At 34.1% G+C, this 23,986-nt stretch overlaps 1 protein-coding gene across 19 annotated transcripts in view; it reads left to right on the forward strand.

Annotated features, from left to right (window-relative positions):
• Positions 1–23,986, forward strand: part of R3HDM1 (R3H domain containing 1) — a 203,123-nt gene that overhangs the window by 33,041 nt on the left and 146,096 nt on the right. For 14 of the 19 annotated variants that reach the window (XM_042948556.1, XM_042948555.1, XM_042948553.1 and 11 more), the window contains exon 2: positions 135–245. The exons of 2 other annotated variants lie outside the window; for them this stretch is intronic. The gene's annotated coding sequence lies outside the window, so the exon portion shown is untranslated. Of the gene's footprint in view, positions 1–134; positions 246–3,874; positions 3,948–17,245; positions 17,344–23,986 lie in introns of all 19 variants that reach the window. 3 more of the 19 variants (XM_042948558.1, XM_042948560.1, XM_042948559.1) reach the window with 3 other exon arrangements.

The following is a 23,986-nucleotide window of genomic DNA, read 5'->3' on the forward strand; positions in this document are numbered from 1 at the left end:
ACTAGATCATATTGCTGTAGCTTTATATAGAAATGTATTTTACCGTTGTAGAAAAGGTGCCACAGTTTAAAGATTGAGTAACATAAAACAGACTAAAACCTAGGCTTATTCTGCCTTTTTTCTTTCCTAATCAGGGATTTAAACCCAACTTGGCTCTAGCTCAAAGACCCAGAACTCGGAGTCTAAGAAAAGTGTCTTTGTCCCACTTGTTCTGCAATGTCAATGAGCAACATAGTTACCCTAAGGTAGTATTTTTTGTTGGTTTACTTCTGGATTTTTTTTTGGTTGGGGGGGGGGGGGGTGCCTTTTATTTTACTTTTGCTTTATTAATTTGGAACTTATTTATTTATTTTAGTAGTTACCCTTTTTTAATATGCATATTTACTTTTTTAAGCGAGACTGTGTGAGCAGGGTAGGGGCAAAGGAAGTGGGAGTAAGAGAACTCCCAGTAGACTCCATGCCCAGCATGGAGCCCAACCTGGGGCTTGATCCCATGATCATGAGATCACATGACTGTGAGATCATGAACTGAGCTGAAATCAAGATTTGGTCACTTAACTGACTAAACTACCCAGACACGCAACTGTGCATATTTAACATAAATATATCATTTTGTCTAATTTTACTTCCCAAACAATACCAAGGGTCTTTGAACTCTTTATCTCTGATTAGTCTTCTGCTTCTTTAATTTTAAGCTTTGGAAATCCAAAGCATACCAGCTCAACAAAAAGAGAGTTCTGTGGGGTTTCTTTTATAATAGCACTAATCCCATTCATGAAACCTCCATGAATTATGACTTCATGACCTAAGCTCTTCCCAAAGACCCTACCTCCTAATACCATCACACTGGGCATTAGGATTATCAAACCAGAGTCCATGATTTGGTCAGTATTTTCTATTTTTAAGGTGGCTAAATGTATTTTAAAAACCTTTAAAATGATAGTCACATTTTTAAAAATATTTTGAATTCTTTTTATGTACTATGACCTTCTTAATTGACATCTTTAGCAGAGCTTTTCTTTACAGATTTATTTCTCTGAAAGTCAAAATACAGCTAAACAAAACTTAAGAGATCACTACATTTTAATCTTCCATTTTCAAAGTGTTTGCCTAATGTAATCTTAAAACTAAGATCCCTTTATCACTGGTGTTCAAGATTTCACAAAATATGTTACTTGTCATTCTTTTTTTCATTCCTTAATATATTTGATATTTTATTCCTTGAAATGTTTTGAAATGTTAGAAAAATCACCGGGTTCCTCTTGTATTTCTTCTGAATTCTTTGATTTCTGTATTTTTTTCCATAAGATTTTGACTTAGATACTTAAGTAGTGCTGAGTCCTTTTGACCTTTGCATTTCCCTACCTTTGAAAACTACAATCTGCCTGTTTACTATCTGCAATTTAATATTTTAGACAGTTGTTTAGTAGTTGATTGTCTCATCACTAGTTGGTTGCAAGATCTGTCCCAATGAATGTTTGAAGTATTCCTGACAGCATTTTATCTTTCTGAAATGTGGAACTAAAATTTATTTCAAGATTTTAGCTTTCTCATAATAATGTTAGTGAGCTTTGTTTAGAAGTTTATATGTTTTAGTTCGTCTTATTTAATTTCTCTACCTTATTCCTCATTATGTATATTGATAATTGATTATTAATATCTTATAAAAAGGCAGTCTTAGTTTTAATTTCCTTGTGAGATATAGACTGTTAGAATTATTTTTCAGTCTTCCTAATGTGGTAACATATTCTGATATAATTAATTTTCTTTCTTTTCCTGTCATTTGATCTTTAGTGTAAGCTTTAAAATTTTTTCAATGTATTTATATAGTTTGCTATTATGCAGGTATGCTGACTTATCTGGATTTTTTTAAAACTTATTTTGAACTATGAGCTAAGTTTTTAAAGCTTGATATGTTTGTGTAAATGAGTCTTCATACCAAGTAATGAAATACTCACTTGCTAAATGAAAGGAAAAAAAAAGATACTGCAATTTACATCGTTTAGTATGCCCAGTAGATATGGCTGAACAATCTATAAAATATTTTGCTATCATCATGTGTAATTCAGCTTGCAGCTGTTCCATAACTTATTAAATCAATTCAGTGGAAAGTGTTGAGATTTTGAAATGACCAAATTACCAAGTTTTCCCTGCAGTGATGGCATAGGACTTACTTTATTTTTATTTACAAAGTCAGTACATGTACATATTTTTCTGCAAGACCTATCAATTCTTCTGCTCCAAATAATTTAATGTTTAAAATTTCAAGTTTTTGTGAATCATTAGTAACATTGTGGGCATACTAAAAATTGAAGGCTGTGTAAACTAAAGAATTTAATCCAGACATGCTGCAGAAGTTATTTAGGTTTCTTTGTCTTAGTTCTAACTCACACAGAAAGCATTTTTACTTTACCACCAGCTGTGATATGATACATTTCTTTCTAAATCAATTTTAAAACCATTTCATTAAGATTTATACTAGAAATGAAAATTATAGTTGAAATATTTAGAACCATGGAATCTTTGAGTTAGAATAAAATAAGTGAGTTGTGGTGGAAATGTGTGGTGCTTTCCCATACCAGTATTATTCTACTTCCTTGGATGTCAGGAACAGAACACTTCCCAGCCCCGTTGTAGTTAAGTGGTGCCACATGAATCATTTAGGAGGGTGGGCAGAAGAGACTGTCACGGAGGGTAGGTGTTGAGATGGCCAAGACACTTGGGGAAGGAAGCAAGGCACAAGGTGGAAATAGCGTGAATCTCTTGAGTCACTACATGGAGGGCAGATAGTGTGTATTTTAGGATTTGCAGGCTACATACCTTTGCTGTCACGCATTCTTTTTGGTTGTTTTATGTAGTTTTCATAAATCTTGAAAAATGAAGAAGCCACTTTGGGTCAAAGGACATACAAAATGGGCAGCGGGCCCTAACATCTGTTGTAGAGAGTCACCTAACTGGTATGAAATGGGTACTGCAAGTGAAACAGAAGTTTTTGTTAATCCTGTGAGTTATAGGTGTTAATTGTTACAGCATAGCCTGACTAATACACAAGTGATCTCCTCAGGTGATCACCCCCCACCAGATTATTGAAGAATGCTTCTGATATCAGGAATCTCCGTACTTTATACACTGTGAAATGGCCTGTTCCACTACAGGACAACTCTAGATGTAAGAAATTTTTCTCTTTTGTAAGCCAAATCCTTGATTCTTTTGGTTCTACTTCTGCCTCTAGATAAAGTTTGCTTTAAAGTTGTTTAGGGTGCCTGGGTGGCTCAGTCCGTTAAGCATCCAACTCTTGGTTTCAGCTCAGGTCGTGATCTCACGGTTTCATGAATTCGAGCCCTGCGTTGGGCTCAGCACTGACAACAGGAGCCTGCTTGGGATTCTCTCTCCCTCACTGCCCTTCCCCTACTCATGCTGTCTCTGTCTCTGTCAAAAATAAGTAAATAAACTTTAAAAAAAAAAAAAAAAAAAGGAAGAAAAAATCAGTTGCTTAAGTGGTAAGATGATTAGATTCAGTTCATGAGAAAAAACTGTCAACTTTGTATAAAACAGTAAAGTGATAATTGATAAATTAATCCACTTGTAGCCATTGCTTTTGTTTAGTGCAGATATCTTTCTAGTATTGACAACCATTGTGGACACATCTATTCAGTTAAAGGTAACCAAGTTCTAAAAGAAAAATTGACAAAGTTAGTTTAGAAGAATGGTCACCAGGATGGCTAGACCAAAAGTCTAGAAACCATATCAGAGAAAATGATTAAAGAAATTGAGGATATTTCATTTTAAAGAGGAATGGGCCATCAGACATCATATGGTAAAATGTTTATAATGAAATTCGTCTTTTATCAGTTTTATTTCTTTATCTTCACAGAGGATGCCTAGTGGCTGTTTGTGGAAATAAGGCATCCAGGGTTTGGGAGAGTCTGAAATAACAGATTTTTAAGGTTTGTGGACTTTAAACAATTAGTCCAAAAGTGAATATTAGCTTTTATATTTGATCTTTCTAGCTATCTTTGACCATCATCCCCAAAGCGTCCATAGCATATTTGGTCATTAACTTATTTGAAATCCTAAAGCATATAGTCTACTATAGTATTCTAGCAAAAAACGTGGTTATTATTATATGATTTACTCTGTCCTTGCCAGTTCTTAGTAATTAGAGATCGTGTGGTATTTTCTTCTTCTGTTTTTTTTTTAGTTGATTTTCTTCTAATAATTCAGTTTATAATTTTGCTGGAGATTGACCTCACATTTACCAGTTTTTATACAATTTGTTGAAAATTGGGAGATCACTTAGAATATCTAGACTTTTGAAAAAGTTCATCTCCTTAGTTTCATAAAACTTTCCATTTAAGGTTTATTTACACCTTCAGGTTCCTGAAGATGACCTGAACAGTTGAACAGTTGAGATTCTAAGTGGCTAGGTGTTTTCACCTTTTTGTCTCAACCTTAGTGCTATATTTTAGCATCTATCTTTTCAAAGCCAAGAATGTTTAATAAACTAACCTTGTATGGCTGAGGCAAATTCAGCTTAAGAAAAGTAAACTTCCTATTTCAACTGCAGTAAGTGTTCACTATTCATTTTATTTAATTTCTTGTGGAAATGAGCTCTTCCTTTTATCTCTTCCCTTACCGCTTGCTGTTAGGTTGGTAACTAGGGTGACCATATGTACCAGTTTACACCTATTGCCTTATTAAAAAAATAATATGCCCCCTTTCACTCTTTCTAGTTTGGACCGAAAATTATATGGTCATCTTCTCTGTCATTCTCTTATGGCAGTGATTGGTAGAAATATCTTGTATTCAAGTGTTTTGGCTGTTATGGCTGATAAACAACCTGATTCCTTCATTTATCCCTTACAACAGCAAGTAGTCTACAGGGCGATACTTGGCTACCCTGAATCCTTAGCAAGGAGAATAATTCATGAATGTGTCATCGTTGTGTAGGGGTCATATAATCTAATTTTTCTTTGTGCTCTGCCAAAGGAAGTATTCGAATTGCCTTTTAATTTAAAGAAAGAAAAATTCGGTCTGTTCTGAAGGATTTGGCACATTTTCTCATTTTCGGAGAATGAGAACTACATGTCTGTCTTGTTCTCCTTTTGCCCCTACTGCTTTAACACTCAGACTCAATCCTCAATGAGGTATCTGTATTAGCTGTTTTGATAGTTAACATATGTCTTCCTTTCCATGAGAGTGATTTTATGGTACACTCTTTGGCACTTTGTTAGCTATCTTAAATTGGGGGCAAGGTAATTGATATAAAATCATAACAGTTACTTTTTCAGCACTCAATAAATATTAGCCATAACTATCTTTAAAATAAACTGAGGCTGGGTGGAGAAAGTACCCATAGCCAAGTGGAATACTTTTATAACTCTGGTACAGAGAACAAAGACCAATCATTAAAATAAGCTAGCTACGTAGTACTAGCCTTAAAATAATTGTTAATGCTTACCATTTGGCTCTTTATTGTGTGTTTCCGTTTATATTTTGTATCTCTACCTCAGCAGTAAGGTAGTTGTGGACAGTTGCTTACTATGTGCAACGTATTTTTGAGAGGACAATAAGGTGAGTCTGAAAGAGTCACATTTCCCACAAGTATAGATAATAGCATATAGGCTTTTATTAATATTTTTATAAACAAATATCTAATATACATTTTAGAAGACCAGTAGGGAAATACAAATAAAAAGAATGAAAACTAGCCACTAAAAACTATTATTATCCAGAGAAAACCATTGTTAACATTTGGTATGTATCCTTCCCGGCTTTAGAAAATGTATTTTTTGCATTTCTTGGCCAAGTGGTTATCACTAAATTAATAACTAATTCCTTGTTTTATTTTAACAAAGAATCAGATTATTTTGTACATGCTGTTTTTTGGTCTGGTTTTTTTTTACACCTATATGTATCACCGTCATCAAGGCTGCCAATAAAGGAATTTCTCCAGCTTATTGAATGTATTTACATTTGCCCGGCCAGTCCTGCAGTGTGTACAGTTTTTCACTTTTTTAAATTTTACTATGATATATGTTGTAGTTTTTTCTTTAGGATAAAATTCCTCTAAGTAGTCTTCCTGGATCAAACGATATGTTCAGTTACGGTTTTTGATATATACTGCTGAATTTAACCTCCAAAGCTTTTGGACCATTTTTCACTCCCACCAACAGTGTATGAAAGTCCCCATTTTTCTGGGCCCTCCCTGCACTTGGCAGAGTTCTTTTCTGTCCTTGCCAGTGAAAGTGCTGCTATTTTCTGAAACTGGTTTTCTTTAATCAAAAATCTTTAATTTCTTTGCTGTGAAATACCTATTTATTTCCTTGCTTATTTTTCATGGGTATATCCATTTTTTTGTTTGTTTTTTTTGCAAAGTTAAAAATATCCTCTAATAGTATTTAACTTATGTTATCACAAACTATCGCACAGGACTAACTGAAGATTCTTTGTAGGTTCAACAATAAGAATAAATTAGTTTCTTGGCCCATGAAATTTAATTGCAAATATACAAATAGTGAAATTGAACACTTTCTTAAATAATTTATGATTCAGGTATCACTCTTGAGTTTCATTTTATCTGAAAGGTTCTCTTCAACATCCACTCTCCCTAAGCTGGAAACACTATTTAAGGAAGTAGAATACTAGATTTCTTTTTTCTGTTTTTGTAAACTGGGCAGTTGTTTTTGAATACTGTCCTAGGATATGTGTAAAGCTCTTGATAATATTTTGCCTGTTGCCTCTATAGAAAGAGCAGAAGTCAGGAGTATGAGTGGTACTCCCCAGACCTCACAAGATGCCAATGCTAGTGTTGGGACCTCAACTTTGGAAACTCATAAATTTGTTTTTGCTTTTGCTTTACTCACATAAAGTAAAGCAAGTACTCAGGTCATATATGTTAATAAAGTTTACAGAGAATGAATAAATCCAGGTGTCAGATTATTAATTGATTAAAGTTGAGTTCTGCTTCAGTCAGCATTACCCACACATTCTCTCCAGGATAACCTGCATGACCTAGCCAAATTCTAATTAGAAGGTTGTTTGGTAAGCAGGGTGGTTGGTTGGATGGTCTCATAGGAATATACCTGTTGTAGGGAAGGAAACAATCAAATATGTAAGCCTGAGCAAAATGGTTTCTCCCTTGTTGGTATTGGCACTCCTGGCTCTAGTACTTACTTTTAAGATGATGTTCTCAACTTTTGCAAGTATAAAAGAATCTATTTTTAATTTCAGAAAAGTCAGTAGTGACATGCTTGGGATATAGATCTTGCTGTAACTCAGCAGTGTCTCAGTGATCTGCAGCCCATTGTCTGGTAATCCCTGCTATAGTTTAGCAGTCCTGCTTCTCTTTACAGACTTGGTCCAGCTATGGCCCAGTATACTCACTCATAGACTTTGGGTGCTGTTAAACTCCGGAGTCATATTTACAGTGGCTTGATTTATTCCCAGAGATAGATAATTATATTGTGTGTACGCATGCACATACACAAGCTTTTCTTGTGACCCGTACAATGTAATCTTTCTATTACTGCAGGCAGGGGGTTAGGGGCTCACTGTCGCCTGAAGTACTGCCAAGAATGGTAAACCTGATGACACCAGCAGGGCAGTGTCCCTGAGTATATCAGGATGCAGCTATTATATCTTCCCTTTAAAAAAATAAATTCTTTTTTTTTTTAATTAAATGTCTAAACTGATAAGGTATTCATAACAGCTCCTTCTCACTGAAAGGCTAAACCATGCCTAAGAATCATCTACTGGTCTCAATTCAGAGTTTATTTCTGGGTATCGTTTTTTTGTCTCTCTTTTTTTTTTTTTCCACTCTCTTTTTAAATTTATATTTTCACTGTTTAAAAGAGCCCCCTATTCAAAGGGAATATTGGTGACCTGTTAGAAGAAAGAGATGAGGGAATAAGGAGTTACCTACCTCCTTGTTGCTAGGAGAACAGTTTCCACATAGGGAACCAGCTCAGGTAGGTAAGAGGTCTGACAGTTCAGTTCTGGGATTTCCCTGCCATGAAAGCCAAAGAATGTGCAAAGGGACAGCAAATCATGATCATAACAAACCTCAACTTTATAAAACCAGTTGCTTAAGCCAGAAACTTGAGCATCACATTTATTTTCTCTGTCTCCCCCAATCCAGTCACTTACCAAGTTCTGCAGATTTTACCATGGATGCTGTGTTGTGGGGTTTTGTTTGTTTGTTTGTTTGAATTTTTACTGGCTTTATATTCTAGAGTATATGAACCAGACTTGACCTACTCTGTTCGACAAGAAAGAAATAAGAATAGATGGTAATGTTTGCCAGTTAAACCAATTATGAATGTAGAAGACTATTTAAAAATTACACTATCACAGAGAAATAGGTGATCTATCAAAGTGATTAAGCACATAGACTCTACAGCCAGACTACTCATTTAAAATCCTTGCTTTACCACTCACTAGTTGTGTGTCCTTGGGCAAACCTAAACCTACTTACCTAAACTTTTCTCAACTCTAAAATAAGGATACTTCTATTACTTGCCTCAAAGGGAATGCTTAGAACCTACCTGTTACATAGTAAACCCTTTTTAAGCCTTAATTCATGGTCCTTTTCTTGTTTTTGTCCAAGAATTAAAAGAATCTGTTCTTCAGCTAATAAATTTGAATCTATTGATTATCAATAGCTGTTTCATTTAGTAGGGTATTTGAGATGAGTCATTTTAAAATGTAAGCAACTAAATTATCCTTATTCTCTGCCACTTAAGTTTGTGCTCCACCAATTGATCTCTGGATTAATTCTTTGTTATTTGATATACAAGTTAAGTGATCTGAATGGTGAACGTGGTGTCCAGTCGTAAAGCATTTTCTTCAGTGTCTCTATAATTTAGGAATACATAAGCAAATAGTACTAGGGCCCATATGCTTGGCAAAAAAAAATGATCTTTTATTTGTTTGTGGTTAAGTGATTAGATGGCTGCATTTTAACCAGCCTCTGGGAAATTTATTTTGTTTAACTTAATTATGTTAGTTAAGAAGGGGATGATAAACACTAGGAAAACTGGTTCATATACCCAAATGGACAGAAAACTTCTTTGCAGAATAAAACTTTTATTGATTATAGTGTATATCCCACACCTAGGGCAAGAATCATTTTCCCCTTACAGCTGTCTGGCTCTCCCAAAGTTGCAGAAATGAGCATGAGAAAATGAGAAAAAAAAATTAAGTAATTCTCAGACATTGCTGTTGAGATCTACAATAAAGCTTTTCACCAGTATTACCAGAAGTCTTGTTGCTCTTGCATGACATCAGATGTACATTTTCATTATCCTAGGTCCTTTGGTCTTTGATTAGGCTTTGCTGTCTCATTTTCAAAACTGTTTTTGATGTGTGTGTCTTTTGGGGCCAAATTTACTTCTGGAAGACTCGTTTACGCAATGAGTTTATCAAAAACTGCCTTTCTACCCCTCAGAAAAGTCAATATAACCTTATTAGCCTTCTTTGACTTATTTCTCTTGAGCCCAAAGATGACCATACATTGTTCTTTAACACATGTCCATACTACCAGAATTGCTAGAATTAATATATATTTTTAGTTAATGAGGAGTATAAAATGTTGGTAATTGTTTTTCAAATGTGTCAAATACAGATAAATTGGATTTTGTCAGAAAGTTTTGTATTTTATAGGACACCATTAAGAAAGTGAAAAGAAAACCCATAGAAAAGGATAAAATATTTGAAAATATTTACCTAATAAGGGACTTGTATATGGAAAATGCATATAAAGAGTTCTTACAACTCAGTATTAGACACATAACCTGATTTTTAAATGGGCAAATGATCTGAATAGACATTTTTCCAAAGGGGATATACCTGTGGCCAATAAACACATGGCAAAGTACCCGACGTCATTAGCCATCAAGGGAAATTCACATTAAAAGCACAGTGAGATAGTGCTTTATACCCACTGAGATGGCTCTAATCAAAAAGACAGATGATAAATGTTGGCTAGGACAGAAACAAATTGGGACCCTCCTACACTGCTAGTGGGAATGTAAAACTGTATAGCCATTTGGGATAGTAGAGTTGCCATTTGACCCAACAATTAGACTCCTAGGTATATAGCCGATAGAAATGAAAACGTGTGTCTACGCAAAAAAACTTGTACGTGAATGTTCATTAGCAGCATGTTCGTGATAGCCAAAAGATGGAAACAACCAAAATGTCTATCAACTACAAATAACAATTCATATGAAATGTGCAGAATAGGGAAATCTATGGACAGTAGATTAGTGATTATTTAGTCTGGGTGGGGGTTGCATGGATTAGGAGATAATAGTTAAACTGTACAGGATTTCTTTATGAAGTGATGAAAATGTTCTAAAATTGTGGTGGTAGCTACACAATTCTGTGAATATACTAAAAATTATTGAAATGTACACTTTAAATGGGCAAATAATATGGTATGTGAATTCTGTCTCAGTGAAGTTTTTAGAAAAAATAAAGGTCAGGAGGGCTTCCCCTGAAGACATTGGTGGCCATCTAACTACTGTCTCCCAATTTTCCTTGGAAAAAATATAAGGAGAAAAATATACAAAACTTGAAGACATAGCATAAATTGAGAGATTTAAGCCTCAAAATAACTTTAAGTAAAAAGAAAAAATACCAAATCAAGCATATGAACTCTCCTACTCACTCCTTTTCTGCCTGCTACACAACTTTTGTGGCAAGCAAAGGCCAAAAAAAAAGGATGAGGGGCAAAATGGAGAGAGGAACTAACTTGATCTAAACAGTCAGCCAGAAAGAAGGCTAAGTGCACTCTAAAAATTCTAAAAGAAAAAAAAAGGATTCACATCGGAGTAGAGAAGGATTTAAAAATACATACAATTTGGAGTGGCAGCTTTCAAAATGTCTAGCTTCAGTGGAGGAAAAAGGCACAAAAGGAAGGGAGATGTCTTCTTTGGCAGTTGGGTGGTGAAGAAATGGTAGAAGCACAAGTAGGAAGTTCAGAATCCAGCAAGAACAGAGAACCACAAAACTTCAGGATTCATGATAACTTCTCCCCCCAGAACAAAAAAAAAAAACAGTTGGCTGAAATATCTGGAATTTGCAATATTGACAGAGAGAGCATCATTAAAATAGGTATCTGTAAATAATCCTAATAAAATAGTGTTCAGATGAAAATTCATAGCAGTAGACAGATTCATCTGTAAAAATAGGAGTAAGTAAATTCACTTTCCACCTCAAAACAGAATCTGAAAAAACAATAGAGTAAACCTGAAGAGAGCACAGGAAGGAAATGACAAAGATAAAAGAAATTAATGAGGTAGAGAATAGAGAAACAGTGGACCTAATTAATCTATATTGTGAATTTTTTAATTGCTAAAATAGACATTACTAGCTAACTTGATTGTGTAGAAGAATAAAGCAAAAATTTGCAAAATAAGGATGAAAATAACCATTGAAAACAATTTTTTTTAATTTTGAAATTCATAAGAGACTACTTAAACCTCATATCAATTAATTTGAAAGCCTAAATGAATAATATTCTGGGGAAATACAAATTACCAAAATTAAGTGAGAAATTTTAAACAGACTAGTTTCCACAGAAGAAATAAAGAATGTTATTAAGAAATTATCCCGAAAAAGCATCAGCCAAGTTTCATAGAGAAATTCTACTGAACCTTCAAACCTTTATATACTGCTATATAAATTGTTCCGGAGCACTGAAAATTATAGATAACTTCCTAATTCCTTTTATGGAGCAAATGGATTGGTTCTTAACCTGATGAGAACAGTAAAAAATAAAAAGAAAAGTACTACAAATCAATACCCCTTATGAATATTGAAACAAAAGTACTAAATAATATCGTTGTTATTATTAGGTAATATGTCATGATCCTATGAGATTTATTTCAGGAATGCAGAGATGGTTCAGTATTAGGATCTATCAATATGATACTCCATTTTAATAATTTGAGGAGAAAAATCATGTATCTCCATTGATACTGAAAAAGCTTCCCAAAAAAAGTTCACAGAGTGCTTGGGTGGCTCAGTTGGTTAAGCCTCTGACTCTTGGTTTTAGCTCAGTTTATGATCCCAGGGTCATGGGATTGAGCCCCATGTCGGGCTCAGTGCTGAGCATGGAGCCTGCTAAAGATTCTAAAAAAATTAAAATAAGCAAAAATTGTTTTAAAAAATACACCTATTCATGATAAAAATAAAACAAACATACCCACTCAAGGAAATACAAATTACAGGACCCTTTTCTAAATAATAAAAAAATCCTTAGTCCTAAAGCCGGAAAGTTTATCTAATGCGAAATACTAGTGGTATTTCCACAATATATGAAAACAAGGTGAGTGCCTACTATCTCCACTAATATTCAGCATTGTGATGGAAATATTAACAAATATAATTAGTTAAGAAATTTATCAGAGGCATGAGAATGGGTAAAGAAGCAAAATTCTATTTGCATTTTAAATGGTAGTAATAGCTAGAAAACCCTCGGGGATCACAGGTAAAACTAAAACAGTAAACAATTCAGTAAGATAGCAGTATATAAAATTAACTTGGCCTCATATACACAAATAATAACCAATTAATGTTCTTTTTCAATAACAACAAAGATTACATACTTAGGAATAAACTTTTTTAAAATTGTGCAAAACCTATATGAGAATAATTTCCTAACATTTTTGAAGGTTACAGTGGTAGACTTGAATAGGACAACTCTACATTATAAAGATGTCAATTCTTCTTACTTAGTTTCTAAATTTAATGCAGCCCCAGGGAAAGTACTAAGAAATTATTTTAAAATGAAGATAGACAATTGCTACTCAGTTATATGGAAAAACAAAGAATAGCCAGGAAGAGACTGAAAAAAGGAGGAAAAAAAAAAACTGCCAGGAGGGACTTCCCCTATCAGTCATTAAAACATGTACTATTATAAAACTTCTATAATTAAAAAGTGTCCTACTGCCACATGAATAAAACAGAGCAATCGAATAGGAAGCCCAGAAACAAACCAAGATACAAGTGGAAATAATAAAGGGGACATTTCATATCACTCAGGTAGAAAAGGACTTCTTAATAAGTGGTATTAGGATACCTGGGTAGCTGTTTGTTTGGAAAGAGATAAATCATTTTGCACAAGAATAAATTCAATGTAAAAGTGTTTATACAGATGAACATAGCATTATTCATAATATCCAAAAAGTAGAAACAACACAAATGTCTCGGTTGATAAATGGGTAAACAAAATGTGATCTATTCCATACAATGAAATGTTATGGCAATAGAAAGTGTTGATACTTACATGGTATCACATGGAAGAATCTTGAAAACATTCTAAGTGAAAGAAGGCAGTTAGAAAAGGCCACAGATTGTATTATTAGTCTATTTATGTGAAATGTCCATAACAGACAAATTAGAGCAACAGAGAGTAAGTGAGTGGTTGCCAGAGGTTGAGAGAATTTGGGGTAAAGGGGAGTGCTTGTTAAAAGGTACGGTGTTTGTCTTTAAGGTGATGAAAATGTTATAAAGCTGGTAATGGTGGTGGTTGTACAACTCTGAATATACTGAAAACCATATGAATTGGATACTTTAAATGGATGAACTGTATGGTATATGATTTATATATCATTAAAGCTGTTACCAAAATAATAATAAAATTCAAATTGATAACTTTTCAAAAGAGAGAAAGACCAAGACAGAGATTATACAAGTACTAGAAGAAACATGAGATTTTCTTGTTTAACTATGGTGTATGGAAAGACTTGTTTGCTATGACTCAAAAGTCCAGAAGCAGTAAAATTTGACTTCATAAAAATAAGAAAATTTTGCATGTCAAAAACCACTATGGGAAAACTTGAAAAACAGCTGTAAAACTAGTAGGAGAAAATACTGTCAACATATACCACAGGCAAAAGGCTAGTAAAGAACTCTTAATAATTAAAGGAAAAAATATATATATATCTGCATATGTTGAGAGACAAAGGATCAAAGACATGATAGAAAAATGGGGAAAAGACCTGAAAGACAGCTTACAAACAATATAAATCTGATCCTTAAATTAAAAAAAAAAAAGTTTGGGGCGCCTGGGTGGCTCAGTTGGTTGAGTGTCTGGTTTCAGCTCAGGTCATGATCTCACAGTTTGTGGGTTTGAGCCCCGCATTGGGCTTTGTGCTGACGGCTCGGAGCCTGGAGCCTGCTTCAAATTCTGTGTGTCTCTCTCTCTGCTCCTCCCCCGCTCATGCTCTGTCTCTCTCTCCTTCAAAAATAAATAAAAACATTAAAAAAATAAATTTAAAAAAGTTTAATCTCACTAAAATTAGAAAAATACAAATGAAAACAGCATTGAGATAACATTTCTTATTGATCAGATTGATGAAAATTTAAAAGAATGACAGCACATTCTCTTGCAAGACTGTTGGGAAATGGGCACCCTTATTATATACTCCTGGCGGAAATGCAGACTGGCATAGCGCTTCTCCTGGAAGGCGACTGACAATCCCTAATAAATTCATATACACTTTTAAACCAACAATCCCACATGTAGGAATCTCTGAAAATAACTCCTCCATATGCACAAATTTACTCATTTTAGGAGTGTTTGTAGTTGCAAAATATTGAAATGTCCATACAGGAGAATGACTGCATCATTTATGGTACACAATAGAGTACTGTGCAGCTGTAAGAAAGAATGAGGAGTATCTGTGAACTGTTATGCTGCAATTAAGTGGGGAAAAAAAAGAAAGTACAAAAGTATCTGTAAACTGTGCTACTCTCTGTGTAAGGAGAGAGATGTGTATACATGTATCTGCTTATTTGTGCAAAAAGAAATACAAGAATGATAAATCAAAAACTAACGAAATTGGTTTCCTATAGGGAATGGGTGGGAATGAGGTAGAAAGATTTTTATAACTCTGACTCTTAGGACTCTGTTAATTTTTCAGATGCACTCCAAAAAATAAATAAAAATCAACTCAGTGTGTGTTTTTGGGCAGGTAGGGAAATAGGTATTCCAGAATGGAATACAAATCCTAGCAATGAACCTCACTGTATTAGAAATGAATAAAACAAGTACATTGACATGAGTAGGGAAGAAAGGAACTAAGTAACTTGGAAAAGAGTACTTTGATTATGTACTCTAAAGACAAAAAGAACAAAGTGCTGTTTAGTAAATGTGTTTCTTACAGGGGTATTGGTTAGGAGTTCTGAAACTATCTTTTGTGTATACTGAGTTTGAACAACTAAGTGAATATATCATAGATAATGAAAAGTATGATTTCTGACTGTTGGATAAAGCACTTAGAAATTGTGCAAGGAATAGTCTAGAATGAACCCTGATTTTCACTGGAGTTGGACGTATCCGTGTGAACCCATGATTTAATATATATACAGATGCAGAAATACAGAAGTAAACATAGATGTATGAATCTGTATGTCCTAGCTCTCTCTTGAGAGGGACAAAGAGCCCTGAGACACTAGTCACAGTGAGCAAATGAGTGCCCAGACCTTCTCTAAATACTATTTCCAGAAAAAGGAAAACATGGATCCTTGGAGAAATGGTTTTGTCTGAGGCTGGGACCCAGGAAATAAAAGATGAACCTGGAACATCATGTGGTACCAGAAAGTAATTTTTAAAATGCAGGTATTGGATTAAAACTCACAGAATAAAATAATATTCAGATATTCATACATAAAAATAAATATATAAGTAAAGGTGGAGAAGGGACAGTGCTTTCTTACCATGGAATTCCAGTAAGCCTTAGAAGAGGGAAATGAAAATCACACTTAGGTAAACAGCATTGTAATAATTATTGCATGTAAGAAGTATCAATGGATGCTAAAATTAGCAAAATTATGATGAGAAACAAGATGTTTTCAAAGTCAGAATGCCTCCCCATAGGATACTTATTAATTACAAAGGGGAAAATAGTAACTGTATAGGAAAAACATGACAGACATGACCTTAATCAAGTATTCAAAATAAAAATCACTGGTTATAAAACATAGCAATATTATGTGTACCCTGATAGGATGCACTGAAAAGGGTATAATTTCACTACAGAGGTATTCTTGCAAAAAAAAAAAAAAAAAAAAAAAAATGCATAATCTTAATCTAATTTCTAATGAGAAAACAAGGCAAACCTAAATTGGCATTCTATAAAAGAAATGACTAGGGTGCTTCAAAGTAGTTCAAGGTCATGAAAGACAATGCCCTTTACCATGCCCTTTACTTTCTGGTATCCAGACTTGTGTAAGAAGCAAAAATCAAGTACTAGCCTGAGTATTCCAAAACAAATATCCAAGTTCCTGACTTTGACATAAATGGTTACTGCTTTTATCAAAGGATACAAATGATTTTTTCTCAGATGAAATCTTTGTTACTTATGAGAAACATAGATTCAAGGCAGCTTTTCTTAAAAACTGTAATAAAGGCTCTTGTTATGAAACAGATGGACAAACTAAAATGCAGAATAATGAAAGAACCCACTTTAACTGTGGCTAAAAAATTAAAATGAGTATTTCTACTAGTCAGAAAGATAGGGATAAATCCATTTGTAAACATGGATGATAATGTTTCACATGATTCTATTTGAGCTTTGGAAAATTTTAGGACATAAATTCAAGTAATTCTGAATTAGTGAAAAATCACAATTAAAAATATTTTAAACTATATAGTTTTTTTTAAAAAAATTTACGTTTATTTATGTTGAAAGAGAGAGAGAAAGTGCACACACAAGCGGAGGAGGGGTGGAGAGGAGAGAAAGAATCCCAAGCAGGCTCTGCACCATCTGCTCAGAGCCTGACGCAGGGCTCAAACTCACAAACTGTGAGATCATGACCTGAGCTGAGATCAAGAGTAGGATGCTTAAATGACTGCGCCACCCAGGCACCACTAAACTATATAGTTTTATTACCATTAAGTAAGTTCTGAAGGGAAAGAACATACACAGAAAATGAACCTTTCATTTAGGAACAAACTACAACTAGCTAATTAGACACAGAACCTTCAATATTTCTTTTGGATACTACACCATTAATTACCATTAATGATACTATTATCATTAATTAGTAAGTCAGCTTTGTATCCTGTAAGTGTTCAACACAAATAAATAGTGAAACAGATTTAGAAAGGTTTCTTACAATGTCTTAAAAATGTGCTTAAAATAGGCCAACAAGGTCAGGTAACAAAGGAAACTTTCAAGAATAAATCCTCAGTAAAAGAAATGAATTAATTAATTTAATTTTTTGCTTGCAGCTCAAGTTTCATACTGTACTTCTTAGAATGCTCAACATCCTCTGCAAAGACTGAAGCACAGTGACTCTACTAACATCTTGTTTAACTGTAGTTAGAAGGTAAAAACCTAATTCCCAACTGAATTATAGGAACTAGGGCAACTATGGGACTAATAACAGAAATTTAATTGTCTAGATCTAATCACTGACATTCCTGATAAACTTTAACTTTTTGTTGCCTTAGCTCTTACATGCCTTTTTAAATACTTGACCTTTAAAGGTGAAAACATTTAAGCCTAATTCTCTTACATACTTCCTAAAACATTCTGAAGAGGAAGAGCAAATGATTACCATAAACAAGAGACATCTTAGGGGTAACTAATCTTTTATAAAGTTAATATTTTCTTAAAAGTATAAAATCAGTATTTGCAACCAGTAATGTAATAACAGATTCTTATAAAGATCAAGAATATATGACAAAATCCTATTGGATGAAAGACTGCTACTGAGCAAGTTATTCTTCAATTTCTGATAATCTTTAATTATAAAGAGGAAAGGTATGTTTACAACCTGCAGACTCTACCTTAACTAAGTGACCAAATTTAACATCACCAGTAACAGGACAAGCTAACATTATATTCCTCCTGATGTAATAGGGGACAAAACAAACAAACCAAAAAACCAGAAAAACAAAAAACACCTATGCAATATTCCTCTGAAAATATTTCATCTGAATCTAATCGTGAGGAAACAATCAGACAAATTTACACTGTGAATCACTCTACAAGACAGCCAACTTGAACCCTTCATATATCAGTATTAGGAAAAAAAAATAAGCAAAATTATGTAAGACTAGAGGCATGTGATAACAAATATAAGTGTTATATTTGATTAGATTCTGGATTTTCTTTTTAAGATTAAAAAACTTTTCTTTCTTTTTAATTTAGAGAGAGAGCATAGGGGAGAGGGACAGAGAATCCCAAGCAGGTTCCATGCTCATTGCTGAGCCCAATGTGGGGCTCGATCCCACAACCCTGGGTGGGTCATGACCTGACCCGAAATCAAGAGTCAGACACTCAACCGCCTAAGCCACCCAGGCACTGATGAATTCTGGATTTTCCAAAAAGCTATGGAGGATATTCACAAACAACAGGGCGGGGTGGGGGGAGTCAACTGTACGGTTAGTACATGAGATAAAATTTTATCAACATTATAATTTGGGGGTATGATAAAAATACATGAGCCAGAGAGATAAGAGCAAGAAAATGTGGCAAAATATTAAGAACCAGTAAAGCCAGAAATCTATTTGGACATTCATCATACTATCTTTAAATTTTCTGGTATAACCTTTTCCAGCAGTCTTCCTCCCTTTTTTCTTTTTGAGGTAAAGTCTTAATCTACTGTTACTTCTTTTTTTATATGGAATTTGACACATCTTCTAAACTGTGACAGTACATTTATTAGGATTATATATATTTTCACAATGTTACAAAAGGGAGGCAGGGAGACTATCATAAGGCTATAACCTGTTAACAAATATAGCACAGTTTCTTTTGAAAACTCTGTAATTTGAAGTAAAAATACCTCACTTTGAAGTATTAAAAAAATAAGATGCAAAAGACATTATCCTACTAAGGGAGGGTTCTTTCCACTATTCCATGCTAAAGAATGTGGGTTTCTACACCTCTCCACTCTCCAACACACTCCTTGTGCTGAGTAAGCTAGCCTTTCCAAGTCGTATTCTGTGATAGCCCAGGTGACCACAAGATGACCTAGATATTTGAACCCTGGAAATTTCCTCATTTTCTTAAGATTCTGCTACTTTTACTGAAAATGAAACCACAGCAACATGAAAAGAAATTCATTTCCTGTGATCTATTTTTCTTTTTTAGCCAGAAGAGCCCCTGTAGTAAAAACACTTATTTCCAATAATTGTCAGTAAACAACAAAAGTACAAAATTCCTGAATCTTGGCTTGGTTAAGACACTTCTATTTATATTATACATCTTTAGTAAAATGTTTCTTTGATTTATGAAATAATTAATAGAATTTTACAATTGGAACAGACCTCAGGAGCACTCTTACCTAGTCCACACCTCGTGTTATAGTTCAGGAAACTAAAGCTCAGAAATGAAGTGACATTATGATTGCCTGTCTTACTGTTAACTGGACAGTAGTCAGCATAAACTAATCAATTAGATGCTATAATAAGTTTCTATCATATATTACTTACAAATGGCCCAACATTAATGTGGCCTAAGTTGTTGCCTTGTTTGCTCTCAGTGGTCCTGATAAATTGGAAAGGTGGATAATATAAACACAAAGGGATTATGTCCCTCATGGGATGGATTCCTTTCATTTTGTGAACCATGAAGTTCACTCCTTGAATACTTTTCTGTGTCCTGTCTTAACAAGGCTCCAGTTGTCTTATTACTTACATTTAGATGCCATGTAGCATTTTTAACAATGCTAAACCTGAGATTTCCTCCCCCAAAGTGAAACTACTTTATGACTTAAGTGTTTCCTGACCAATTAACACATATGTGCAGTTACATTATAAAAATATGTAATATATAACATATATTGAGTGTTTCAGTAATGATCACCTAAGATTAAAGTTAATACACTTTTATTTGCTGCCATTATCAGAAAAATATGGGAAATGTAGTATGCCAGGTAGTAAGCAGTGTGTAAATATTAATTTAATTAAACCTTATGACAATAACCCTAAAGGAGGATGTTATCCCTATTTTCAAGTTGAAAAGTCATGGTAAGAATTGTGCACTGGGGAAATAGGTATTTTGAGAAACTTTTAGTAAATTAACATGAAACTTCTCAGTCAAGAATCACTGATAAATTAGCTGCTTTTATCACCTTTGTCATTTGAATAGTCAGGGAAGGTTTTGTGGACTTAAATCTATTATTAAGTCTATTTATAGGGCTGAAATAGAGCCTATTTTTGAAAAAGCAATAACATTTTCAAGTTAAAAAGTCAGTGACTTTTATTTTGCTGTTTGCTAAGCTGATAAATAGTGCACTGCTGATCTCTTAGGCTGTAGGGCATATCAACTCTTGAAGACTTTTAACCTTTTGGTATGCAGTTTTTCTTCCGATTGTAAAGGTAATGAGCCTTGTCTCATAGGATCTTTACAAGATTCCTGTATATTGCATAGGATGGAAAACAGCCATGTGCTTCATACTGGGTATGAATCATAGAAATAAGTGGTTAGAATTTTAAAAACACACTTGTCTACTTATTTGATGTTTTAACCAGCAGATACAATTGCTTTTATGTTTTCTTCATTTTATTTTGTGTGTCTGCTCCTAGTTATTGACTGTTAAGATTTTTTTTTTTTATTTGGTTTCAGTTGATTCCTTTTCTTGTAAGTCTGCCACTTGAGCTCATCTAGACAGCAAGCATCTGACACAAGGCAGGATTGTTCTCTGATCTCTGTTCTTTGCTGTCTCCATCTGTTGGTGTGAAGAAGTAATGCTCTTGCCAGAATAAGCAAGCTCATTTCAATTTTAGCAAAAACAAATGAACAAATAAGGAATTATGCTCTTAATGCATTTTCTTTGTGACAATTAAGTCAGCTTGAAAATGTAAAACTATCATGGGATGTCAGCTTTTGTAGGCAGATTGTATTTTATACACTTTGTGTTAGTGATACTAAAAGTGTCAAAGAGAGTTATTAAAAAGCTGATATATTAACTATGCATAGATTCTTTACATTTTGTTTTTAGGGAAACAAATACGGTTATCTAAACTTGTTTCATCTGTGAGGTCAGGAATCTGCAAAAAATTTTCAGAGCGAGAAATCTCAAAAATCCTGACAGTCTTTGCACATTCACAGTTTCATGGGCTTTTGCATCATTGCTTCTGAATTGCTAATGAAGAGCTCAATATAGCTTCTGATGCATTTCAGATACTCTGGGTGGTGACTGGCTAGAGTGTTACTGACATCACAACATACAGCTGTTGACTTTCTATTGTCTCTGAGTCCTCGGCAAGTGCTTTAGACTGCACTAGCAGTGCTCTCCCAATGCCTGGCTAATCAGCTGGCTGTGTGTGCGGTGAGCTCTGTAGAGGAGCAATGCAGAGCGTCAGTTTACAGATACTATGGAAAGTATATCTTCATTCACTCTGTATGATGAAGCAAACACCAATACAATGAAGGTATGTATGTGACTCTTCATTTATTTGCTAAATGTGTACAAAAGGTAATCAAATATATGAAGAATTTTTCATGTTCACTTAGTACCATAATTTTGCTAGAGGCATGTGTGATAAAATCCTTATTACCATGTCCAAAATGAGAGCATGTCTTAAAATGATTTTTGCTTATTTTTGCAAAGATAGATTTGTGTAGGTTGATAGAGTAAGTTATAGGAATCATTTACTTCTTAGCTGTCATACAAGTTTCTCCTCCCCTACCCCTAAAATTTGTGGTAACTCTTTGTACTGTATTGATTGAACACTTTACCTGTGTGCTTCTTGTTATTAGTGTATAGCAGAACAAATTGTCAGTTGGAGAAATGATTTCTCTTTCAGGTTCATCTTAAATAGACATGCTGTATGGCTTGTTGAATCTTAAAAATTTCATTGTGGAACAAATGCAGTGTAGATGAGACTCTTTTGGAAATTAAGAAACTAAGAACCTTAACTTTCAGAGCTGATGTTAATTTTTTGTACCCTTTTTGGAGGGAAGAGGTAGAATAATTTTTAAAGTACTAATAACAGAGCAAAATCTAGATCTAGTCATTGCTGTGATTAGCATAATCGTATCATTGCAAAAGCAAATGCTAATAAAACTGTAATTTTTAAGAGTGATCTTATTTTTCATCATACTGTCTAAAAGATCTTGACATTTACCTTGGTATTTTATGATTCTTTGAAACAGGATCTCATCACATAGGTGATACTGAATTACTAAAATATGTCTATTAGTGTGTAAAACTGGAACGTTTGAAAGGTTTTTCAGAGTTTGGCTTGCTTTCAACCTGAAATTAGCCACATTTTACCAGTATATGGATAGAATTGCTGTGATATTTTCAGCACCCCCATAGTATGAAAATTATTTTAATCTTGAGAAATAATTCTTCTCTTTTAAGAGGAAACAGAAGGAAAATCACTAAATGGCTTATTATCCAGTGCTGAATATCATTACTTTTCTTTCTTTGGTTTCTTTCTCATTCCCAACTGTGTCAGTAATTAGTATGTTGAAAATATTAATAGCTGTTATTAAAATTAGGGTCTTTTATCAGATACATTATTTCAACCTAATGTCAGGAGAATTTCATCATTTTCTCTTTTAAGCTTCAGGGTTTCTTTTAAGTTTTATGTTGAAAAGTAGAAAAAAAATTAAATAGCACATACTCTGAATTCTTGCCTACAACTGCTTTTATCCATCTTTTGTTACATTCCACTTTTCTTTCATATCTTACCTCTTTATTATTTTTTTTCTTTAGGTTTCTGGTTGCATCTCTCTGTCTCCCCCTGCCACCCCACCCGTGTGTGTGTGTGTGTGTGTGTGTGTGTGTGTGTGTGTGTGTGTGTGTGTGTGAGTGTGTGACTTTCTGAATGTTTGTCTCTTCTTTTCTTCCTCTTTCCTTCCCCCAGCCTGTTGGTCTCTTCCACTTTGTCTCTGTCTCTTACCATTTCTGTCCATCTCTGTCTGGTGTCTCCGGGTCTCTCTGCCTCTCTCTTTCCTTTTCCATTCATCTGACTCTCCCTTTCCCTGGTGTCTCCCTCTCTGTTTTTGTCTCCTTCTCCCTGTCTGTGTATCTCCCTCTCTGTCTTTCTCTGTCTATCCCTTCTCCCTTTCTGTTGGTCTCTCTGTCCATCTTTCCCTCTCCCTTTGTCTCAGGTTCTCAACGTGCCCCTTCCAGTATCTTTCTATCTATCCTGTCCCCTACCCCTTCCTTCCTCCTCTCTTACCTTCCTTTTACTCTTCTGTGCCTTGCCTTCTCCCTGCCTCTCTGACCCTATTTGTGTTTCTCCTGGTCTCCCTGACTGCCCTGCTCTCTTGTCTTTTTGCCTCCCTCCCCTTTCTCTCTCCACATTTTGCTCATTTTTCCATCCTATCCTCAGGTCTTTCTGTCTTTCCTGTCCAAGCTTTATTCACACACATACACTTCAAATTTTCATTGTCAAACAGTTTTTCAGTTTTCAGTGGAACCAGATCTGCACTTGACTTTATTTTTTATTTTTTGGTTAATTCATGGCAGTTACTAGTTGGAATTTAATTAGTTGAATTAAACTCTTTGCTTTCTCAAAGATATTAATGGGTAAATAATTAAATGTATTTTAAGTAAACAGATTTTACCATTTGCTCAATTTGTTTTAATTTTTAGAAACTTATGTTTTAGGCCTTATAATACGTAGATTGAAATGATCACATGTTGAAATTATCATTTAAAATGTTTTGTCTTCCAAAGATACACATTTACACTGTCAAAGGGAATTCTTTTTCTCTTAAGTGGTTTTTCTTTTAATTTTTCAAGATTTTTGGAAAGCAGACTTAAAATTTTTACTTTTTAAAATAAGATAACATTTCACTTCATAGCTGTGTTTCAGGTTATGATAAACTTGTATTTTTTTTATACCTGTATGGCTTTTGATACCATTCTGCATTTTCCATATGTGTTAAATTGGACATATGTTGGGATTTTTTTTTCATTTTTTTAACTTTTTACTTTGACATAATTATAGATTTACAGGAAGCAGCAAAAATAGTACAGAGAGGTCCCATGTGTGTTTTAA

The sequence above is a fragment of the Panthera leo genome, chromosome C1 (genome assembly GCF_018350215.1).
Source record: "Panthera leo isolate Ple1 chromosome C1, P.leo_Ple1_pat1.1, whole genome shotgun sequence".
Lineage (NCBI taxonomy): Eukaryota > Metazoa > Chordata > Mammalia > Carnivora > Felidae > Panthera > Panthera leo.